The 8,377-nt window shown below is 45.6% G+C and overlaps 1 long non-coding RNA gene across 1 annotated transcript; it reads right to left on the bottom strand.

The window, feature by feature from the left end:
• Positions 1 to 4,149: 4,149 nt before the first annotated feature.
• LOC128118779 (uncharacterized) lies at positions 4,150 to 6,640 on the bottom strand. Its single transcript, XR_008221314.1, has 3 exons — positions 6,542 to 6,640; positions 5,658 to 5,718; positions 4,150 to 4,801 (listed from the first exon to the last, which is right to left on the bottom strand). It is a non-coding gene; the product is annotated as an uncharacterized LOC128118779 (long non-coding RNA).
• Positions 6,641 to 8,377: the final 1,737 nt, after the last annotated feature.

Here is an 8,377-nt window from a genome sequence, read left to right as displayed (position 1 = left end):
AGGCATGTAGGCAGAGTTTTTCTTCAGACCACCAGTTAGCTCTGTCCTGCCAACTGCTACCAAAAACCACACAGAGACTTAATGTTAATTATAAATGCTCGGCCAATAGCTTAGGCTTGTTACTATCTAGCTTTTGCATTTTAAGTTAACCCATATTTTATCTATGTTCTACCACATGGCTTAGTACCTTATCTTAGTACAGAATGTTCATCTCTAGCTTCATCTCTGCATCTCTTAGTGACTCCCATGACTCTGCCCTCCTTATTCCCAACATTCTCTCTGACCTGAAAATTCTGCCTAGCCATTGGCCAGTCAGCTCTTTATTAACCAATGAGAGTAATACATATTTACAGTGTACAAAAAGATTGTTCCATAACAGAGGTATACAGAATTGAAGCAAGTTATTCACAGCAAAGAGACAGCTGAGTAGGCATGCAGCTCCAGTACTGGCATGTCCAGCAACTAGGTGGGATTGTCACTGTATCACAGAGCTCTGAAGATTATGGAAGTAAACAAGAATCAGGCTGCCAGCTTTGACTCCAGGGTATGTATTTTCAAGAACTATAGTATGGACTTGAGGGGAGGGTATGGGAGAAGGATATCAAACCAAGGGCCTTGTGCATGTTAGGTAATTACTCTACCACTGAGTCACATCTCTAACACTTATAGCCCAGATCTTAGATGTCTCCCTGAAGAGGGAAGCATTGGTTGCCAGCTAATGGTTCTATTAGTTAGTAGGTGGTAGGACCTTTAGGAGGTGGAGCCGAGTGGAAGGAAGCTGTGTATTGACAGCTTGCTCTTGGAAGGAATTGGAATGGGGTCACTTCTTTGTTTTCCCCAGCTGCTACAAGGTAAGCATACCTGTTTGTCGTATATCCCCGCCATGAAGTATTATGCTGTCACTGGAAACCAGGGACTGATTTCCTCTAAAAACAAAAGTAGTCCTTCCTTAGGAGTTCATTGTTTCAGGCATTTTGTCATAGTTAAGGCAAGTTAACACACAAAACCTTAGAGAAGGTAGATAGAATGGAAGGCAAAAGGCCTTCAACATTAAGATACTGTCTGGAAGGTCATATGATAGGTAGTCTTCATTGACAATTTGACTGGATTTAGGATTGCCTAAGAGACACACCTTTGGATATATCTGTGAAGGTGTTTCCAAAGAGAATTAACTGACCCACCCTAAACATGGAGACACCATTCCCTATGATGGGGTCCCACTGTTTAAAAAAGAGAGTTAAAAAGAAAGACCTGCTGTGGAATAACTCTCTTGTACACTGTAAACATTTGTCACTCAAATTGGTTTAATAAAACACTGATTGGCAGTAGCCAGGCAGGAAGTATAGGTGGGGTAACCAAACTAGGAATGTTGGGAAGAGGAAAGGCAGAGTCAGGAATCACCAGCTAGATGTATAGATAAGAATTATGGGTTAATTTAAGTGTAAGAGCTAGTTAGTAAAAAGCCTGAGCTACTGGCTGAGCATTTATAATTAATATAAGCCTCTGTGTGGTGATTTGGGAAGCAGTTGCTGGGTACTTGGAAATTGCTGGCAGGACAGAGACTTCTGCCTACAAAGACCTCTCTCCACTGCCTGTTTTTCTGAGCTATGAGGAGGCAAGGAGCTGCCTGTATCATGTGGTGTAGCGGGTAGCCATTCCAGCTTTGATCTGGAAGTTCCAACCCCCATTGAGGCTTTGGTAACTGTCATGCCTACAAGGCGGGGCCAAGAGAGGGCCCTGAAGACCCGAGATCCAGATGCACCACCTTCTCTTGGATCCTGGACGCTAGAGGTAGACGGAGCAGAGTTCTCCAGAGAACACTGCCAGACTGCACTATGTCTTCCCCAGACCCTGTAACCTACCTATCCCTTCATTTGTAAGTTACACCACTAATAAACCTCCCTTTTAACTACATGGAGTGGCCTTAATAATTTAACCAATAATGTGGTCTCTGCTATGGTGACTGTATCCCCTTAAACCATGAAGTCCTTCCTTGTAGTTGCCTCTGCTGGGTATTTTATTACAGCAATGATGAAAGAAGCTAATGAGACCTTGCATAGCTACGGCTGCTCTGCTGAGCCAGCCCGCCTAGGCAGCATTCCTCTGGGGAAGTGGTCTGATGCCTGGCAGCCATCATTCTCCATGTGCTTGGTTTGGTCAGGGCTCTGCAGCCAGCAAACTACCGGGCATGCCAAGCTTGCCTCTAAGCCCTGGTTTCCAGATGCACAAAGCAGGGTGGAAAAGCCACCACCAAGATTTTGTCTGAATCACAGTAGCTCTGCTCTGAGTCTGTTATAGCAGGCATGCGTGCTCACTACTGCTTACAGGGTCAGGAAAGCTGTGTAGGTGAAAGATTTGTGAGCACTGTCATTTCGCAGCAAGAGTGTCTGGAGCAGCTGGCTCAGTGTTCAGTCACTTCTGGAGGGTCCCCAAGGACAGACTCTTGAAGTGCCGAATACGGGTACTGTCTCATGTTTGGGAGGAGTGGCCCAGAAGCTGGCTCCTTTGGTCCTCCCAGACTAATGGGACTTTTAAGGTGAGGGTCTCTTGGGATTGAGTTTCTGTCTACAAGAATCTAGGACCAGGAAATCGCTGTCCTCTGCTATCAGCTGACACTGGTGGACACCCCATCAAAAGAGAGGACCTCCATTAGAAAAGATAAGAATATCTTTGGAAAAGTCTGAACAGTTCTTAAATCAAGCATCTATGACATTCTGATCTTTTAACTTACCTAAGGTATGGGGGTGTTTATTTCTCAGGAGTTTTGTCCTAAACCCACTTGAACTGGACTATGTAGTCAGAATGAGTCCCACGTGTGCCAGTAAACTTGAACCTCCACCCCAGGCTGCATGTCTCTGCTTGGCCAGGCTTCTTTCTATCTGCGGGACTCTCCACAAGTTCATGACTTCCTATGAGTCCTTCAGGAGGACTCAGGAGGCCTTCAGGGGATGACTGTCCACCATGAGGCCTTATCAAAAATAGTGAATTGTCCAAATTCCCTTCGAGAGTGGAGAGAGTAGGTCCTGAGCTCTTGGGAGATTTGCTTCTGAAAGGTAGGTACTGTCCTTGCAAAGACCTAAGGAATGAAAACAACATGGACATACCTCTGAAGGTTAGTGGATGGTTATTTACAATGGTGAGTGTTATCTGGGTACTCCCTTTTATTTGCGAGGTATTGTAGGCTTGGATCTCGGAAAAGGTGGCATTGCTAGGCAGTGCCTCAATTGTTAAATCAAACAGAGGAAACAGTTATTGTGGAGCAGCTTCCTGAAATTATTTTATGAATTAATCTGAGTTGCTATTTATAAACAAATGGGTGCTCAAAATGGCAGCCACTAAACTCTCACACACCCCCACTTTCGACAGCTAACGTCATCAGGAACAACACATCTTGCTGTTCGCACGGTATGTAATATGATTGAAAATAGTACCAAGCACATCACAGCTGCTAGATCAGTGGTTCTCAACCCTCCTAACCCTGTGACCCTTTAATACAGTTCCTTATGCTGTGGTGACCCCCAACCATAACAATATTTCGCTGCTACTTCATAACTGTAATTTTGCTACTGTTATGAATCGTTATGTAAATATCCGAAATGCAACCCCACAAAGGGGTCTCTACCCACAGGTTGAGAAACACTGTGCAAGATGCTCTTCTGAAAAACACATACAAGGAACCACCACCAGCCCTTCCAGAGTCTCCTCTGGCTGGGCACCCCATCCTCATTTTTCTCCATGGGAGTCTGTTGACTTTGGTGACTTCAGGGTCATCCTTCTCTTGTTACTTGTCTCCTAGCTAAGATAACTCTGTCCGGCCTCCTTTAAAGTGACATCTCTGTTGGACGTCAGTGTGGCTTAAGTATGACATTTGTCTTATCACAGCCTCCTTTATCTTCTTTCCCTAAGAAAAAAAAATAATTGGTAGTATTCAAACCCAGGGACCTCATCTGTGAGCAGTGACCAGGTGGCAGGCTGGCATTCAGGGGCCAGTTTCAGTACAGGTGTTGTGAGGTCACTCCTTCAGAGAACACACAGACTCTTAAAGTCAACAGAAAGTCTTTATCCACCGGCTGACAAGCTACATGAGGAACTCGCCCAAATCATACAGCCACTAGTCTTACTGATCTTGGCTTTTTGTACACACACACACACACACACACACACACACACACACACACACACACACACATATTCTAGTTGACACACTTCAATTAGCAAGAACATTTAGCAATAAGCGGAGCTACAGAAGCCAAAAGCAGGGCTAGCACATCTGGGGACTTTCCCCAGAACTATGGACTACGATGGATTAAGTTTTTGTTCTCCTTTGGGCAGGAGTTGGAGTCTATGTGCTGGGCTCTTAGGTCAGAATGGTGCCTCCATCATGGTGTCCGTTGTGCTAAGGTCTGGAGGTCAGTCACATGGGGACCTCGTCTGTGAGCAGTGACTTGATGGCAGGCTGGTACATCAGGAGTCAAGCTCTGTACAGTTCCAGGAAGGTTTCATTTTAAAGATCTAGGTGGGAAGAAGAGAAGCAGGTATGTTGGCCCGGTCTCTCAGCAATTTGGGGAAAGCTGAATCCCCAACCTCTTGACCACAGGGACATTCATCTGCCACAGGCACCTCACAGGGAGCAGGACCAAACCGTGCTGGGCCTGCAAGGAGTTGTCTAGTTCAGTTTCGCTCTGGGCTGCATGCTCACAGGCAGAGTCTTTGATCTCCTTATCAGTGACTCCACGAATGTGACGCAGTCACAAGTTTCGAGTGAGCAGGGTTGTTTGTTCTGATTCTGGAGATTCATACTCTAAAAACAAGTCAAAATCCAAATGTCAGTGTGCAGAGATGTGATCCTGATGGCCGTGTCTCCACCCATCTCACAGCAAAGGCAACCAGGGGCCAGACCATGGCATAAGTCACTGGGAGACAAATGGAAACATGCTTTGGGGGCACAGACAACTTCTCCAGCTCCCATCCTTCTGCTAGAGGCAGGGGCAATGAGGCTGATCTGACAGAAATCACCGAGGACTCTAAAACCAACTACTTCAAATCATAATGCCGTGGAAATAATCCAGGCTAGGCATGTATGTGGCCCTCAGAAGAAGAAAACTTAGTGCTCCTCCTCCTCCCTTTCCTCCTCTTCTTCCTCCTCCTTTTCTTCCTCTTCTGCTGTGGGATGTCTTTCTATATGCTGTGAATATGTGTTGCTCTGATTGGTTGATAAATAAAGCTACATTGGCCTATGGCAAGGCAGCTTAGAGGCAGGCGGAAATCCAAGCAGAGAGACAGGAAGAGAAAGGAGAGGCAGAGAGACGCCAGCCTGCTGCCCAAGGAACAACATGCCAGTAGACCAGTAAGCCACGGAACACTTGGCAAAACATAGATAAACAGAAATGGGTTAATTTAAGGTATAAGAGCTAGCTAGCAAGAAGCCTGCCATAGGCTATGAAAAGGTAATTAATATAAGCCTCTGAGTAATTATTTTATAAGTGACTATGGGACCGCAGGCTGGGCAGGAGCGGAGAAAAACTTCAGCTACACTCTTCCTTCTCCTCCATTCCTGTTTTCTGCTTCTCTCTCCTTTTCTTCTCCCCTTCCTCCTCATCCTCTTTATCATCTTCCTCCTCCTGCTTTTCCTCCTCCTTTGTTCTCCTTTTCCTCACCTCTCATGTCTCTTCCTCTTCTTTCTCCTCCTCATCCCTGTTTTCAGGTAGGCATTCTAAACTATAAGAGAAAACAACACATAGGACCCAGAACCAAAGAGACTAAGGGATCACCCGCTCCACAAGAGGTCCAGCAGCCAGCCCAGTCAGGGATTTACCTCCCTGGATGTATTCTCTTCTGGGCCACTAATTCCCACTCGTCTGTAGCTTGCTGAGATCGAGTCTGTTACCAGCATTAATGTCCCTTTGAAAGATGTTGAAATGACGTATTTTACAAATGCAACTTTTCCATTACCCAGGAAAGAGAAGAACCTTGCCTTTTCTCTAGGCATTTTTTGGAGAAAAAAAAATTAAATAGGCAAATATCATCTTAAAATCTCCCAGCAATGAGCCCTAGAGTCCCTACTGCTGAACGAAATTGTTAGTCCAGGCAGTGGGAGCTGCAGAGGAAGTCCATGGGATGTGGAACTTGGGGTGAGGAGGCATTGGCTATGGTCACCCATCTCAAGTGACATCACAAATCCTGGAGACAGTGAGTGGAAGAGCCAGTGTTCCTCACACATCTGCTCTAGCTAATATGAGTAAGCATTACCCCTAATCTCCTCAAGCAACTTTTGTTTTGAGACAGAGTTTCAAAATGTATTCCTGGCCGGCCTGGAACTCACTGTATAGACCAGATTGACCTAGAACTCAGAGACCCACCTACCTCTATTTCCTGAGTTCTAGAATTAGAGGGGTGACCCACCACATCTGGTCTATGCCCAAGCAAACTTTTATAACAGGAGTGTTTACAGTTTAACTGGGGAATAAGTTTGGTGTATGAATGAACAAACACTATGTGTCTGAGCTTTCAAATACAAGGCAATGAAAGCAGAGATACTGACCTTGACACTTGGAAGGTGAGGAGGTCCTGGCTCTAGAAAACATGGCAGTAGGTGAGGAATGGAAGGCCGGTCTGGGGAGAAGGAAGAAACCTGGGAAAGTTCAAAGGCAATAAGGATGTGGGCGAGAGGGAGAGGCAGTGCTGAGAAATGGCTCTGCTTGGCTGGGGTGGTGATGGGAATTAGCAACACAAGCTCTCGCCTGTGGCTGATGAGTCTCCCTCAACACATGTCCCTGTAAATACATCTCTGGGCCACAGTGTCAGAAGTTGGCTCAGAACCCCCAGACCCCTTCTTATAAAGCCTCCTACAGCTGTTCCAACTCAAGACATCTCTTTCTGACTTCCTTGGCACTTAGCAGCTAGCCAAAGGGCCCACACCGCACTAGAGACATTTCTTAACTTCTTTGACCATTTGGGATGTTTACACAATACATCTTGATCACATCCATCACTAGCTCTGCCTTCACACTTCCAAGACATGCCCCAAACTCCATTGATCTCCCTTTTGTTTTTGTGAGTTTGGATTTTTGGTTTGGGGGATTTTTTTTTTTTTGTAGCCCCCTGGGTCCAGTTAGTCCTGCCTGTTGGAATATTGACTGGTCTTGTCAGCCTGATTTTGTTTGGGTAACCATAGCTGCTGTGAATTCATGAGTGCAGCAGGCATGCCATGTCCAAAAGACAGCATTTCACTGCATTCCTCCTCAACCTTTACCATCTTTCTATCCCCCCCACCCCGCCCCGTGAGACGTTCCCTGAGCCTGAGTGGTGGTGGGGCTTGATATTAATGTCTCCTTTAGCACTCACTAGTTACACTCACTCTCAGCCTTTGGTCAGTTATTGGTCTTTGCATTAGCTGCTGATCACTGCAGAGAGAATCTTGCTTGACAAGATTGAAGGCAGCACTCATCTATGTGTATTAACATAAATACTTAGAAAACAGTTTGGCAATGTGTCCATTTAGCAAAACAACAGTAGTACTTTCACCCTTAGGGCCTATGACCTCTTTGAGCATGGGCTTTTGACCAGGTTACAGTACCAGACATGCATTCCCTCTTAGGGGGTGGTCTTCAAATTCGACCCCAACATGGTTGGTTACCCTCATAACATTTGTGCCACTATTTTACCAATGGATATACCTTGCCTGGAAGGTCAGCATTATAAAATGCAGAGTTCACCATTGGGTAACACCACTGATAGATTTTCTCCAACAGCCTAAATAGCATCTTCTGGCACCATGAAAATTAACCAGCAGGGAGGAAGTTTTCAGGTCAGTTCCAGCTTGATTTCTCTACGTCCTTCAAGTACCACTCAAATGTGTATGGCTTCAGCAATCCAGCCTTACCGTCTAGTTCTGGTAGGCAACCAAGAGCAATGACAATAACCTATGGTATTTTGTGGGAGCCTCTGTGACACCCCTGAACAATGACTCATAGTGAGGTGTCCCTCAGCATATTTTTAATAGTCTCCTTCTGCTCCTCAGCCTTTTGCAGTGCCTAGCTAGTGTTTCCAATAAGATGGCAAGTTCTTGGAGATCAGGATTGATGTTGCTCACTTTCTACTTCTGGCCTCTCCCTCTGCCCCGGCCCAGGTTTGAACCCTTGCTACTTTGACCTTCATTTGTAGTGTGCCAGTTATTTGCAGCTGACTCCTAAAACTTTACCTCCTGTTCCAGCTCCTTGTCTGTCACCCAAGCTCTACTCCATAATCTTCAGCTGTTTGTGAGAGAGTTCCAGAGCCCTGTCTTGTCATCACCCCAGATACGATGTATCCAAAATAGAATGATTTATATTCAGCGCAAAGCTGATCCGACAGTCAACTTCCTCGCCATTGTCAAATT

This window comes from Peromyscus californicus, unplaced genomic scaffold (assembly GCF_007827085.1).
Source record: "Peromyscus californicus insignis strain IS unplaced genomic scaffold, ASM782708v3 Scaffold_22__1_contigs__length_63687245, whole genome shotgun sequence".
Lineage (NCBI taxonomy): Eukaryota > Metazoa > Chordata > Mammalia > Rodentia > Cricetidae > Peromyscus > Peromyscus californicus.
This window is presented reverse-complemented; position numbering and strand designations above follow the sequence as displayed.